Source organism: Rhinopithecus roxellana, chromosome 2 (genome assembly GCF_007565055.1).
Source record: "Rhinopithecus roxellana isolate Shanxi Qingling chromosome 2, ASM756505v1, whole genome shotgun sequence".
Lineage (NCBI taxonomy): Eukaryota > Metazoa > Chordata > Mammalia > Primates > Cercopithecidae > Rhinopithecus > Rhinopithecus roxellana.
This window is the reverse complement of record NC_044550.1, coordinates 157480572-157497422: the sequence shown is the minus strand read 5'-3', so window position 1 is coordinate 157497422 and position 16851 is coordinate 157480572.

Genomic DNA, 16851 nt, shown 5'->3' with positions numbered 1-16851 from the left:
CCCATCCATTGTATTCACAAAGTTTGGTAGATCTGAAGGGTAGTCAGGAGTGGAATAAGAAAAATTATAAGGAATATGGGAATAAAGGAAACAGACCAAGTGGTACTCAAGCTGTGGTCTATCAAAGACAACATGCATTTTAAAATTTCAGATTCCTGAGTTCACTTCCCATCAACTGATTCGAAATACTAAGATGAAGACCCAGAAATATTTATTTTATATCCACAGCCAAATTTTCTTACACATGTTAACATGTGTGAACCCCTGAAGTATAGAAAGAAAGAGGATAAGGACAAATTTGGAAATCAAAGATGAGCTTAGAAATAATTTGTCAAATAATGCTGAATATTTAAAAATATATATTTGTTTAAGTGCTTAAGCCTGAGAACAAACATGAAAATATTGCACTTTTGTAAAAATATAGACCACGAATGGATCCTCTTATTTTATATATGACGTGAGGTGACTTGTTTAATGCCATAGAAGTTTGACTTCTCATAATTGTTTCCAAACAAGAGTAAGATAATTTTAGGGAATTTATTTTATATCTTATATAGAGAAAAACAGAGAAAAACTACCAAATACAAAAGAGTGTATTTATTTATGGTGGGGAACATCTGTCCATAAATAACATAAATGTGTACATTAACATCTTTTTTGGAATTTTTGCCTGGATTTACAAGAATCTAGATTTTTTAAATTAAACTTAAATTAAATTAAATAATTTTTAATTTAAATATAGGTTTTATTTTTATTCTTTTTATAGTCACAGAAGTGGATATACCTCTGGAATTTTTAAAAATTTATTTTATTTGAAGTTCAGGGGTACATGTGTTGAGGTGAACTTAGTTTAAGCTTGTTGATTTATTTAGAAACAAAACAAATCAAAAACACTGATTGAGCACTACTCTAGGTCCCAAAGATACAATGGTGGTTGAATCATGGTCTCTGCCTTTGAAAAGCAGAAAAATGAATAGACAAATAAAATACAATTGGTAAATAATATGATGGGATAACATGGGGACTCATAAGGAGATGGAGTTAGCCAGGGGAGCTTTCTTGGAGAAGGTGATAGCTAAGCCAGGATTTGAGAAACTAGTCGATATTAACCAGGAACATTGAGTAAGTGTGTGTCCAATGTGAAGGAAAGTCAATGCGAGTGTGAAGTAGAATATCTCCACAATATTCCATCTTTGTTGTTCACTTCTGTCTATGCAGTTCACCTGCCCTTCCTTCGCCCACTTTGTAGACTGATCCAAAATCAAAACAAAAACAAAAGCAACAACTAAACAATCACAAAATATGAGTTTGCTTAGACCCCAAACACCCTTATTTTGAAAGCTGCCCTGATTTTAAAGCCTCTGTCCTCAGTTCTATCTAATTCTCTGAGCCTTGCCTAGACTCTCAGTATCTTTGTGGGCCACCTGGGTGATTGCTATTTCTGGGTCTTCTCTGATACCTTGTCTATCTCTGTTTTCTGTTTTATTCTTGGGTCCTGCCTGCAGTCGTGCTTCATTTTTACCTTCTGAATTCTGCTTTACCTTAGTGGTTTACATGTGGCACCGTTCAAAATCTGGCTCTTTCTGGGTTAGCAATGAACCATATTTTTTTTTTTTTTTTTTTTTTTTTTCCTGAGGCAGGCACGCTGTTGGATGAGTTCACTCATATTTGTTCTACTTCAAGCCAGTCTGTACCAGGCTTCATCTGATTACTTTATTCTACAACTGAGCCAAATACATAATTGAGTAGGTGTAACCACTGAGTTGCTAAGACTCCAGGGATTGACATTTCTTTGTTTGGGGAAATGAGAAAAAAAAAAAAAAAATGCACTATTGAAACATAATGCATGGGATTAAAAATACATAAAATGGTCCTTTAAATTTGCTTTCTCCTCTCAAAAATAAAATCAAACAAACACGTAAAAATGGCTGTCTCAGCTTCTTGAATGAGGTTAGATACTAAGAAAGAAAAAGGTAAGGATATGTTCATTTCTAATTAGAAGTGTCAATTTCAATCAATTGAACTATTAGAGATAATGTTCCTTCCTGGTCTTTTGCCTTTAACTCAAGCACTCCGCCGCTGCCTCAAAGTAAAAATCCTACTCTGCCAAAGTGAATATTTGTTTTGGAAGTCGAGGGCCAATATCTTCACTCTTCTTCTGGTAAGAGCTTTTTTCGATTCCCACTTTCTGACTCTGAGGCTTGGATGAGCTTACCTTATTCTCATTTTTAGTGACTGGCTCATGAATGAATGTATGGTCCAATTTTGGGTAATGAGTGTCAGACCTAGGACTTGTATTTGAATTTTTAAGAACAAACCACTTCTTCGTTACAAACTTGGAGTTGGGGTCAAGCGTGTTATTGGCGTTCATTTTACCTGAGAATAAACAGGGCCAACTAAGTGAAAAACATAGGAGAACTTAGAGACAGGGTGTCCTGAAAATTTCCTTGAGCCTGTGAATCTAGCTATTCTTTGAAGGCAAAGCTTCACTAGTTTTTAAGAGTGTAAAACACTGATTCTGGTTCATGTTTACATTGTGGTTTTTGAGGCTGTTTGATTTAGATCTTTGGAAAATGAAACTAAAAAGCTTAATGTACTTGAGATAATTTACTCAATCCTATTTTCTCCCGGTGTTTTCCCAACTCTTTTACATTGATCTTAATCCCTAGTCCCATTTCCTTGTGTTGATGTATGTGGATGCTCTATCAGGGCACCCTATGCAGTTTATTTCATAGGATAGCTACTTTTGCATAAGTGTGTCTTCCCCAGTGCATTCTTACAACTTGGAGGATAAGGACAACGCACATTAATCTACCCATACACACAGTGAAACATGTGTAGCTTAAATAAAATAGACACTCTCCAAGGATTTCTCCAACTATAATAATTGATTGGGCTTCAAAAACTCAAGGTTGAATTTCAGCTTCTAACTTGATGAGAATGGCTGTCTTAATTCTGTCATTTTTTGTTAATTTTACCTCCAAAATGTCAGGGCTGTGATTTGAGGCTTTTTCTCTAAGCTTCTGTGATGGAGATGAATTTATTAAAGTGCAGCCATAATGTCATTTTGAGCCACACTAAAACTGAGTCATCAGAATTAGGAAGTATCAGAAGTCAAGATCAATTTTAAAGAACAGGAGCATAAAATTCTAACTCAATCTGTGTTAACATTAAGAGACTTAGAAGCTCATTCAGACTGATAACTAACGAATAATATAGCTTTCATTTGTTGGAAACTTTATGTGAGCCAGCCACTTATACATGTTATTTATAATCCCCACAGTAACATTGCAAGGTAGTTATTATCAACTCTATTTTGCAGTTGAGGAAATTGAGGCTAAGAAATATGCCATTTAACTTTCGCTGCATAACAAACTACCCCAAAATTTAATGGTTTAAAACAATATGCATCTGTTGTGTCTCAGCATTTTGAGGTCCCAGTGAGTAGCTGCTCTGGTCTGGATTAGTTCAGCTGATATCTGCAGTCGGCTAACATATCTGGTGCTAGATGATCTACAATGACTTTACCCACTTAGTAAATCTAGTCAATGGTAGGTTTTGTTCATGTACCCTCAACTGTCCTCCATGAGACTGGTCTGAAAAACTGGCTTGAGTTCAGTCATGTCATGGACTCAAGTTTTCAAGCACAGCAAGAGAGGAAAAGCCCCAATGATAGAGCATTTTTTCAAATATTTGCTTGTGTTAAATTTTCTAATTTAACAATTCTCCATTTTAAAATTTCTGACTCCTAATTGACCAAACAAGTCAGATGACCATTCCCAGATTTGAGAAGTAGAGAAATAGAGCCATGTCTAGAGAGGAGGAATGGCTCAGTTGCATTTCAAAGGGGTGTGCATATGATGACCAGAAGAATTATTGTGATTAATTTTGAAAAAAAAAAAAAAAATGAAGTCTACCAAAAAAAAAAAAAAAAAAAAGAAGTAACTCAACTAATATGATACAGAGCTCATACTAAAGCACAAAAGAGCTTGACTTAAAAACATGATATTTGGTATTCTATATTTTATGTGACTGACTCACGCCAAAAAACAAACAAACAAAAAGAAACACAAACAAACAAAAATAAACCAAAAAAGCACCTAAAGGGCACAGTGGTAATTCATCCTACAGAGTGCATTTTTTAATATTTTCTGTTCCCAGCAGGGCTTCTTCTTTCACCACACCAGTGTTTGTGTCTTCCTGGATCAAATGAGAATGTATGTCCAGATCACTTATTGGAGAAATCGTCTTTAATGAATATCTCATCTATAGTGGTATTCAGTAGAAAAGTCACACGTAAGAATGGTCCAAACTCAAGTTTGAGACAATAGGGAGATATAGCATCTGTGGCAATATGAAGCATCTGCCCCATCTAAAAGTATCCAAATTAGGGAGAAAAAAAATAGACAAAAGCACAACACTCTATTGCCCAAAGCAAATCTGTCTCAGAACAAGAAATGGCTGACAACTACCTGTTTGTGGGCCCTACCATATGAACACCTACCTACCCGTACCTGGAATTAGCAACGTTCCAACAAAAACTGGTCTCCCAGAGTCCTGTCCTTCTACAACTGAGACATGGAGAAGTGGGAACCTTTTCGAAAGAAACCCCAATGGACTTTTTGGTAATGGTGAGATAACTAGCATATCTGCATCTTCACAGGGTCCTGTCATTTGATGCATCCAGCAGGGGGATTGTCTGTTCAGGAAGTCGCATAGACACTGAGACTGAGTGAGACATCATTCTCCACCTGCAGATGTGGGTTCAGGTGTCATGAAAACTGCCAGGTAGAGGAAATATACCCCTCGATTCACACACACAAAAGGCCTGGAGGTTCAGTTTGTCAGCCGTCAAAGGGCAATGGAAAACTGTGTGCTTTTTCTCTAAAACTGTGAGAAAACCAAGAATTTAATACCTCTGTTCCAACTTCAAACCAATCAAACATTGGCAGTTTGGGATTGTTTTATTTTGAGGCTTTAGCTTATCTCCGTGGGATAAAAGCCTTTCCAAACTGGCTTTAACTAAAAATGTCATCAATCCCAGCTGCTCACTGGTTAGCAGAAAGAGTGGTAACAGAAGGTCCCTTTTGATAGTCCCCTTCCATAATATCATTATCCAAATTTGCATGGCAAAAATGTGGGAGCTATTTATATGTTGATTATTACAGTGCTGCAGTTTATATTTTTCCCAGCACAGTTGAAAATTATATTTAGAAAGGCTGACATCATCTTTAAATATATGTTATAGCTCTCATTTGATGGAGATGAGATGTTGAAATACATGCCACCTACTCAACGTCTCAGAAAAATGGCATAGATATTTCACACATGGTTATATATAAACGTGTACACTGGCATGGAACTGAACTGGCAGCTATAAGAATTTGAAGGAGTTTTGTGGGCTCTAGTTTTTGCCTTCTCAGTTTGCTCTTTATTTAAAAAGGAGGATGGGCACTGTGATTTGGTTGTAAGAACAGGGCTTTGTAGCCAGAAAGTAGGGGTTCTGAATTCTAGCTCTGCTAGAATAGTAGAATAGTAGCTGTGTGATCATGAAAAAGATACTTCTCCACTGTAAACATCTATATTTCTCAAGTATAAGATGTCACTATGAGGGCTCACTTGAGATATATTAGAAGTAAATTGTGCAGCACAGTTAACAGTTAATGAAAAAGAATGATTAGCATTATGAAACATGTTCCCAACAATGGAATGCATGCTTTACATAAATTGTGATGGTTAATTTTGTGTGTCAACTTGATTGGACCATGGGGCGTAAAGATATTTGATCATGCAGTATTCTTGGGTGGCTTTGAATGAGATTAATATCAAAATCAGTAGAATGAGGAAAGAAGATTGCCCTCCCTAATGTAAGTAGACCTCACCCAATCAATTGAAGGTCTAAATTGAACAAAGTGGTTAACCCTCTCCTGAGTAAGTTAATTCTTCTTTCTTGGCTGTCTTCGAAATAGGAACATCTGCATTTTTTTCTTGTCTTTGGACTGAATGTTTGCTCTTCCTGGGTTTCATCAGCTTTTGGATAGGAATCATACCATCAGTTTTTCTAGTTCTCGGGACTTCAGGATACACCTGGGACTAAATCATGAACTCTCCTAGGTCTCCACTTGCAGACTCACCCTGCAGATCTTGAGACTTGCCAGTCTTCATAATCATGTGAGCCAATTCTTTAAAATAAATCTTTCTCTCTCTCTCTCTCCCCCCATATATATATATCTAGATAGATAGATAGATAGATAGATAGATAGATAGATAGATAGATAGATAGATAGATATACAAAGATATATATAGATAGATTAGATAGATAGATGTGTGTCTGTGTGTATATATATGTACATGTAGGTATAAATATACAGTATATATATATCATATGTTTCTTATTTGTTCTGTTTCTTTGGAGAACTCTAATACACAGATTATTCACTTATGTATTTTGTTTCCTAGGATAACTTATTAAGATAGAAGATATTGCTCTAAGTTTCCCTATCCTTATCCTATTTAACAGATGAGGAAATTGAGGCCTCCAGAAGCAAAATAATGTGTTCTAAGGACATAGAGGCATGACATGGTGGAGGCAGAATTTGAATTGTGGAAACCCGATGTTGTATTTTACCCATTTAACTACTTCCTTAACTTGTCTAGAGGTTACAGGTTAGACAAAGTTAGCTGCTGTCCCAACCCTGAGAAGATTCTGGAGGCCTGAACTCACAGTGAATCACAACCAAGGGCACTGTAAGATACCAGCCCACCTCAGGACAATGTGTAAGGAGCATCTGACTGTAGTGTGGTGGGGTGCAGAGCAAGCCATGAAACCTCCAGGCAGAACTCCATGGAGTGTAGTTGGAACTGGGTAATATTTTGATTTCTCTGGACCGTCAGTCTCCACCCATCTATCTTGAACCTGGAATCTGACTGCTGACTCAGGTTAGATTTGTGTTTGCAATTCTGTGGCACATCTGAGAGACCATGGCCCAGCAGGGATATTCACAACTCAAATTTAATCAAATATGTTTTAATTCTATAAGAAAGCAAATTTAAAATAGCATTTTCTTTCTTAGCTTTTAAGTGTCAGAGTCCACAATTTCACCAACAGGGCTTCATAGTTTAGAGTGATTAAAAATTAAATTTTTTATATGTATGCTAGTTTTCATTATTCAGTGAGAATATCAAGATATTAAAGATAAATGTACCTTTTGAAGGATTATAGTACCACCATTTTTAATAACATGGGGGCCCTAAATGATACTTAGGTGTTGTATTTTGCCAAACTTGACTACTATAAAAAATTCTTTGAAAATCATTTACCCCACAAATGGAAATAAAAATACAGCTGCAAGTGCTAAGAGTAGTGAGATGACATTTTATTTTTTATAAATTAGTTGGCAAAAAATCAAGTTTCATAAGCACATACGCCTGTCCTGAGCTTTTAAGGAGTCAGTTTTATGTTTCATGCCATTCTCTCTTCTTGCCTAGTTGCAATTTTCAGTTTGAGCCAAGATCAGTTTTTATATGAAGCTCAGAGGTAAAACATTTTATATAACATTTGCCTAGGCATAACTGTTTCCACACATTTCTTCCCCACTACCCCCCATGGACTGCATATCATTGTCAAAATGATCAGTTTGAAACCTCACTCTCAATGTGTCATGCCCTGATTCAAGAAAAAGCCTGTATTTCATTCAAACAAAATGTTTCATGCTGGCATCCATGGCCCTCTATAATCTGACCCCACTTTCTTTTGTAGTTATAATGAGAATAATTTCCTTTTTTAAAAAAGAGTTGTTGTTTTTTTTAATCGTTTTTCCTCTTTCTTTTTGACTCCTATGAAACCTCAAGGAGAGGTTTGAAGTAGACCATAAATAATAATTGCCTTGGCCTCTGTAGTTCAGAAACAATTGAGAATTAAGATATAAGAGCCATGAAGATTCACATAAAGACTCAACTTCATTATTATTAAGGTCAGTATGAGAACAACATGGCTTGCAAAGTCTGTCATGTAGGCCCTTCAAAGATCCTCTCTCCTTTACTCTAATTTGTCCCCACAAAAGGTGGAGAATCCCTTGTGGGGCAGTTCTTATTCCTGGTTAGCTCACCACACCAGCAAGAACAGACAAGAATTTGCACTCTCAGCAAGAAGCTGACTTGAAAGACTGGGAGAATAAGCTGATTCTGATACACGTCCTTCCTTCTCTTACTCTCCAGTGCAAGAAATCCAGATCAAGCAGGCATAAGTAGAAAGAAGATGGATATATTCCTCATTAGGGCTCTGTATTAATTTTCCATTGCTGCGTTACAAATTACCACAAACTTAGGAATATTAAAACCCTTATCAGCTGTTACTTCTATAAGTCAGAAGAATAGAAACAGCATAGTAAAGTTTGCTACTCATAGTAATAGACTAGAGTCAAGACCTGTTGCTCATCTGGCACCTTTGTCCCCATTGTTCCCTTTGTTTTTTTCTTTTTTTTTTTTTTTGAGACGGAGTTTCACTCTTGTTGCCCAGGCATGCAGTGGCATGATCTCGGCTCACTGCAACCTCCACCTCCAGGTTCAAGCAATTCTGCCTCAGCCTCCTGAGTAGCTGGTATTACAGGCAACTGCCACCATGCCCAGCTAATTTTTTTGTATTTTTAGTAGAGATGGGATTTCACCATGTTGGCCAGGCTGGTCTCGAACTCCTGACCTCAGTTGATCCACCCACCTCGGCCTCCCAAAGTTCTGGAATTACAGGCATGAGCCACCGGGTCTGGTCCCCTTGTTCACTTGCAAGCTCATTGTCGGTGTTGAAAGAATTTAGTTGCTGTAGTTGTAGGACTGAGATCACTAATTTCTTGTTGGCTGCTACACAGGGGCTACTCTCAGTTACAGGAGGCTATGCTTACTCCTTGTCCCATCACCTCCCTTACTTTCAAGTTAGCAACAATACATCAAATGTGTCTTGTGCTTCAAATCTCTAATTTCTGTCTCTGACCTCTACACCCAGATTTTTTTTTTAGCTGGCCTTTTACATAAGAACAGTTTTAAATTTATAGTATCATTGTGCATACAGAATGAAGAGTTCCCTTATCACATAACATGGTTCCCTATTATTGACATCTTTCATTAGCATGGTATATTTGTCACAAATAAAGAACCAATGCTGACATGTTGTTATTAACTAAACTCCCTATTTAACCAGAATTCTTTTTTCTCTTATGTATTTTTTTCTGTTACAGAATTCATCCATTATGCCACACTGTATTTAGTAAGCATGGATTTTAGTCTCCTCTTAGTCATTACAATTTCTTAGATTTGCCTACTTTTGATGACCTTGACAGTTTTGAGAACTACTAATTGGGTATTTTGTAGAATGTCCCACAACTGAGACTTGTCTAACATTTTCATCATGATGAGACTGATGCAATGTGTTTATAGATGGAAGACCACAGGTAAGGAGGAATCCTTATCACATTTTATCAAGTATACATACTATCAATGTGACTTATTACCACTGATATTAAACTTGGCCATTTGGCTTGAGGTAGTGTAAGTTAAAAAATATGGTCCACACATAGAGGTGGAAAGTTAGACTTTACCTCTTTCATGGTAGAGTATGTACATAAGCTATTGAAATTCTTGTGCGTGGAATATTTGTCTCTTCTCTCTCATTTATTTATTCAGGCATTCATTTATATTTTAGGGACTCGTTGATATTTTGTTAACACTTTGCGTTATGATCCAATGTTTATTTATCTATTTCATATATCAAATTGTTTCAGCTTTAGCCACTGGGCGCTCCTTCAATTAGTCACTGTGTCTGTGTGTGTATATATTTGTATGTGTAGGTATAAATGTACAGCATGTATATCATATGTTTCTTAATTATTCTGTTTCTTTGGAGAACCCCCGTCATCTTTTTTTTTTTTTTTTTTTTTTTTTAGCACTTCCTTACTTTCTGACACTACAAGTTGCTCCAGGCTCACTGTTTATTTCCTACCCATGTTAGCACTAGCTAGGACTTCTAGTATATTGTTGAATAGGGGTGGTAAAAAAGGACATCCTTGCCTGGTTCCTGATACTAAGGGAAAGCATTTAGTTTATCGTCTTTAAGTATGATGTTGCCTGTAGGTTTTCACAGATATTCTTTATCAAGTTGAGGATGTTTATCTCTGTTATGAGCTAAACTTTGTCCCTGCTAAACAAATCTACACGTTGAAGCCCTGACCTTCAGTACCTCAGAATGTGACTGTATTTGGAAGTTGAGCCTTTACAGAGGTAATTACGTTAAAATGAGTTCATTCAAATGATTTGTAATCCTATCTCACTAATATACTTACAAAAAGAAAATTTGGTAACACAGGAGACACCAAAGGTGCACATGTACAGAGAAAAGACCATATGAGGATACAGTGAAAAAGTGACCATTTGCAAACTAAGGAGAGAGGCTTTAGAAGAACCAATTCTGGCCAGGCGCGGTGGCTCACGCTTGTAATCCCAGCACTTTGGGAGACTGAGGCAGGTGGATCACGAGGTCAGGAGATCAAGACCATCCTAGCTAACACAGTGAAACCCCGTCTCTACTAAAAATACAAAAAATTAGCCGGGCGAGGTGGTGGGCCCCTGTGGTCCCAGCTCTCGGGAGGCTGAGGCAGGAGAATGGCATAAACCCGGGAGGCCAAGCTTGCAGTGAGAGGAGATCAGGCCACTGCACTCCAGCCTGAGTGACAGAATGAGACTTCATCTCAAAAAAAAAAAAAAAAAGGACTTCTTCTGACACCTTGATTTTGGACTTCCAACCTCAAATAGAAATGAAGAACATATTATTAAACACTGGAGAAAAGGTGACATTTATTATAAAGTAGCAGATAACTGGGGTGAACTGTGTTCTAGTATTTTTTCAGAAGGGTAGAACTCATGAGTGATGATCCTGGATATTTAACTGAATGTGTTTCTAAGCAAAGTGTTGAAAATACAGCCTGGTATCTCCTTGCCTCTTCTCATAAAGTGCAAAAGGGTAGACAGAAATGGAAGAAGTCGTTGTTTAGCAAAAAGGAACTAGAACTTGAAGATTTGGAAATTTTTCAGCTTATCCAGATTTCAAAAGACGAGAAAGTATTTTCTGGAGAGCACATGAGGAGTGTATCCAGAAAATCATGTGATGATATATCAAGGGTGTGATTTATGTATCTAATCAACCATCTCAACAGAAGCCAAGAATAGTGATTTGAGTGTTACCATCAGAAACACTTCCAGCTTGGACTAACAGGATCAAGAATGGACAAAAGTGAAGAATGGCTTTCAGACTGGGATTTTACATTATAGAAAAATAGAGTTAATTGGTTTTGAATATGTGTTATCCTTCAAGAAAGTGGAAGAATGGCCATGAGCATAATTCTCACATTGGCAAGGCTGATACTCTCACCACAGGTCTGATGGGTGAGGCTGTCTCCTCCTCGGTTTCAGAGGGCGGGGCTACCTTTTGGATGTTCTTAGAAAAGTGGGCCAGGCTGCTGCTACAACAGGGTCTCAGTAGTAGGGCAGCCACCCAGGGCCTTAAGGATTAGGCTCCTGCCTTGGGCCTCAAGGGCAGCACTGCTGCCTCAGTGTACCTGGAAGGAGAGATTTTAGGCCTCCAGAAATAATACTCTGACTCAGTGTGTGTGCCCTGGATCCAGTGGGGTATTGTTCCTGGAGCTGTAAAACCTGAAAATCTGAAATTTGCTCTGCTAGGTTTTGGGATTGCTTGTGACCCATTACTGCCGCCTTCTTTTCGATTTCTACCTTGTATTAGTTTGTTTTCATGCTGCTGATAAAGACATGCCCAAGACTGGGTAATTTATAAAGAAAAAGAGGTTTAATGGACTCACAGTTCCACGTGGCTGGAGAGGTCTCACAATCATGGTGGAAGGTGAAAGGTACATCTTACACGGTGGCAGACAAAAGCAAATGAGAGCCAAGGAAAAGAGGAAACCCTTTATAAAACCATCAGCTCTTGTGAGACTCATTCACTACCATGAGAACAGTATGGGGAAACCGCCACCATGATTCAATTATCTCCCACAGGGCCCCTCCCACAGCACATAGGAATTATGGGATTTACAATTCAAGATGAGATTTTGGTGGGGTCACGGTTACACCATATTATCCCCTTTGGGAAGGGTCATGTCTATCATGTCTATCCTATACCTGTCTCACCATTATATTTTGAGAGCACATAACTTACCTTGTTTCACAGCTAGAGAGGAATTTTGTCTCATATTAAGTTATACCTCAAATCTCACCCATACTTGAGTTAGATGGTATTTAGACAAAATTTTGAATTTAGAGTTGGTGATGAAATGGATTAATACTTTTAGGCTGTCAGGATATATTGAATGTATTTTTTTTTTTTTTTTTTTTACATCAGAAGGACATGAATTTGGAGGGTACAGAATGTTATAGACTAAACCATACTCCGTAAAATTGTTATGTTGAAGTCCCAATCCTGTTCTCGCAATGTAATCATATTTGGTGACAAATCATTTAAAGAGGTGATTAAGTTAGAGGTCTGTTAGTGTGGGGCCCTAATCCAATATAACTGGTGTCATTTTAAGAAGAGAAAGAGCCACTATAGAAGTGCAGGCATGAAGGAAAGGTCATGTGAAAACACAGCACAAGGAAGTCGCCATCTGCAAGCCAAGCAGAGAGACCTCGAAAGAAGCAAATCTGCTGACACCTTGATCTTAGACTTCTGACCTCCAGAATTCTGAGAAAATAGATCTCTGTTATTTAAGTCATTCAGTCTGTGGTAATTTGTTATGGTAGCTCTTTCTAACTAATATATCAGTTTTGCAGCCTGGGCCGCCTTCTCGTCTTCAGCAGACCCATTTGCTACCTAGAGTCTCAGGGGTGAGGTTGCCACTTAGGGTCTCAGAGTATGTTGGTATAATTCTTTTTTATCTTTCTTAAAGGCATTAAAGAACTCACCAATGAACCTATATGAGCCTAATACTTTCTGTTTTGCAAAACTATTAATTATTAATTCCATGTATTAAACGTAGATAATAGGCCAATATAGATTATCTGTTTCTCTTTGTGTGAGTTTTGGTTCATTGTGTTTTTAAAAAATAATTTATCCATTTTACTGAGGTTATCAAATCATAGGTATATATTTGTTTTATTAAATTTTATTTTTAATTATACTGTTTTTGTTTTAAATTGTTTTTCCTTTTTGTAGTTTCCTATGATGTAAACTTACATTAGTTATGTTAGATCTTTATTCATTTCTAATATATACAGATAATTCTGTAAACTTCCTTCAAACCACTGTTTTCACTGGTTGCTACAAATGCTGATAAATTGTTTTTAAATTTCCATTTAATTAAAAATATGTTTTTATTTCACTTGAGACTTCTTTGATTCATGATATTAGGAGCAACTTTTAAAATTTGCAAATGTTTAAGTATGTTTTAGTTATCTTTTTGTTACTATTTTTCTGTAAAATTACTTGAGGTCTGAGAACATACTCATCTTTTGTATGTCTTTGAATATATTTTGATTTTTTTTTTTTTTAAGCTAGAGTGTAGTTTAACTTGGTAAATGTTTCCTGTGAGTTTGAAAAGAATGTGTCTTCTGTTGCTGATAGAGTATTCTATAAATGTCAACTAAATCAAGTAGATGGAGAGTATTACTGATGTTCAACAATATTCATAGTGGATTTTTGCCTGTTTGCTCTAAAAATTATTGATAGGAGGGTGTTGAAGTATGCAACTATACTAGCAGATTTGTCTGTATTTTCTTTCAGTTGTATTCAATTTTGCTTGACATATTTTGATGTTTGATTTTTAATTTGATTGTCGGTTTTGCTATTTATTTTTGGAGAATTTACTTCTTTATCATATAGTGCCTATTTTATTCCAGAAAGTACTCTTGATCCAATTTGTCTGAAATTGGCATATTTACTGCAACTTTCTTTATTGTTAACATGCTATATTTTTGTATATTTTTCTTCTCTTTACTTTTGAACTGTCTTACAGTTTCTTTAATAGACAATATATAGTTAATTGATTATTTGTTTGGTTTTATTTGCTCTGACAAAATCTGTCTTTTAATTAGTGTATTCATATCAATCATATTTAAAATGATTATTGATATATTAGGATTAATATAAACCATGTTTGTAAATGTTTTATATTCATTGCTAATGACTTCTTTTTTTGCCTCTTCAGTTTTTAGTTCAGCATTTTATATGATTTCACACTTTTGGCATATAATTTATACTTCTTTAAAAATAGTTTTTGGTCACTGCCCTAGAGTTTACTCTCTCTCTCTCTCTCTCTCTCTCTCTCTCTCTCTCTATATATATATATATATATATTATATATATAATTTTTTTTTTCTCTCTGTCACCCAGGCTGGAGTACAGTGGCACAATCTCAGCTTACTGAAACCTCTGCCTCCCAGGTTTAAGAGATTCTCCTGCCTCAGTCTATTGAATAGTTGGGATTACCGGCATTTGCCACCATGCCTAGCTAATTTTGGTATCTTTAGTAGAGATGGGGTTTCACCATGTTGGCTAGGCTGGTCTCAAATTCCTGGCCTCAGGTGATCAGCTTGCCTAGGCCTCCCAAAGTGCTGGGATTACAGGCATGAGCCACTGTACCCAACAATAAACATTTTTTTAATAATGCAAGTCTAAATTCAAACAACACTTGCTGCCCTGGAGTTTACAATAAATATTTTTAATAATATAATTTTTAATAATATTTTTAATAATATAAGTCTAAATTCAAACAACACTATTTTGCCTCATGTGTAGTGCAAGTACCACATAACAAAGAATTACCAGTTACTACTTCTCATCTCCGTGGTATTGCTGCCATTAATTTCATTTTTTAATATTCCATGATCAGCTGATACATTGGTAGTATCATTACCTTACATAAGTTTCTTTAGATTAATTTAATTTAATTTATTATTGTTTTGTTTTTTTTTATATATATATATGGAGTTTTGCTCTTGTTGCTCGTGCTGGAGCCCAGTGGCACGATCTCAGCCCACTGCAACCTTGCACTCCCAGGTTCAAGTGATTATCCTACCTCAGCCTCCCAAGTAGCTGGGATTACAGGTGCCCACCACCACCCCTGGATGCTTTTTTTTCTTATTTTTAGTAGAGACGGTGTTTCATCATGTTGCCCAGGCTGGTCTCGAATTCCTGACCTTAGGTGATCTGCCCGCCTCAGCCTCCCAAAGTGCTAGGATTACAAGCATGAGCCACCAAGCCCAGCCACTTTAGATAATTTTAAAAATAAAAAAACATTTTATTTTACCATCAGTTATTTCTTTTTCAATGATCTCCTTTTCTTTATACAGATTCAAGTTTCTGAGCTCTATATTTTTTCTTCTTCCTAAATATGATTTTTTGATTATTTCTTATAGGATAGATCTGCTGGTGAAGAATACTCTCAGTTATTTGTTTGAAATGTTTTTATTTTTTCTTTACTTTGAAGAGTAAATTTACTTGATATAGAATTCTGTGTTGGAGTTTTGATTTTTTTAAACTCCTTCAACATTTCTCTCCATTCTTTTTTTGCTTGCATGGTTTCTGATGAGAAATTTACTGTACTACTTTTTTTCTTTTCTTTTTTTTTCTTTTCTTTTCTATTGTTTTCTTCTTTTTTTGAGATGGAATCTTGCTCTGTCACCCAGGCTGGAGTGCAGAGGCGTGATCTTGGCTCATTGAAACCTCCGCCTCCCAGGTTCAAGTGATTCTCCTGCCTCAGCTTCCTGAGTGGCAGGACTACAGACATGCGCCACTATGCCTGGCTAATTTTTTGTATTTTTGTAGAGATGATGTTTCACCATATTGGCCAAGCTGGTCTCGAACTCCTGACCTCAAGCAATCCTCCCACCTCATCCTTCCAAACTTCTGGGATTACAGCTGTGAGCCACCCCACCCAGTCATTTATTGTACTTCTTATCCCTGTTTATCTATAGGTAAGATTCACTTCCTCCCTCTGGCATCTTTCAATATTTTCTCTTTGTCTTTGTCTTTCTACTGTTTGAATATGATATACTTAAATGTAGTTGTTGTTTCTGTTAATTCTGCTTAAAATTCCCTGAGGTTCCTGGATTTGTGGTTTGGTGTCTGTTATTAATTTGAAAATGTCAGGGCTTTAATATTTTAAACATTTATTCTGTTCCATTCTTTCCATTTTCTCCTTCTGATATCCCAATTACACATGCGCTGTATCTTTTGAGACCATAACTCTCGTTCTTGGCTCTTCTGTGTTTGCTTATGTGGGAAAGAGAGTTTCTAGGATGCCAGATGAGTTGGTCTCCCCTGTGTGAGATACCCATGGGGAGCCATGGGAGGTCTCTGAGGAGAAAAGTCTCCTTATTGCCTTCATGTCTTTATGCCCTTAGAGCATAACCGCTCTGCCGCATTCCACAGGTTGCTCTGGGAGATAACACTTCCCTGAAGCAGTGGAGTATAATCAAACATCTTGGCTCCTCCTGAAACCCACTCCCACCCACTTCAGTCCCAATAAGTTAAAGATCTTAAGTAGTTTAGACACATGCCTTTGCTCAAGGAAATTCACAGAAACCGTCACTGCTATACATATTATGAATGACTCACGAGTTCTCCTTCACTGATTAATCCTTTTCCTCATCCCTTCCTACCCCTCCCATCTGCCCTAAGAACAAAGAGCTAGTAAATCAATAAATTAGGTGGAGCTAAAGAGCTCTGGGCCGTGAGCACGCCTCGATGCTCTGGTGCCTTTTAAACTCTTATTCTGTCTCTTTCTAACTCCTTTGTCTCCACTGGACTCGGGGTACCCGCCGGGTGGTGTGGAGTGGGCTTCCCCAACAGCTTA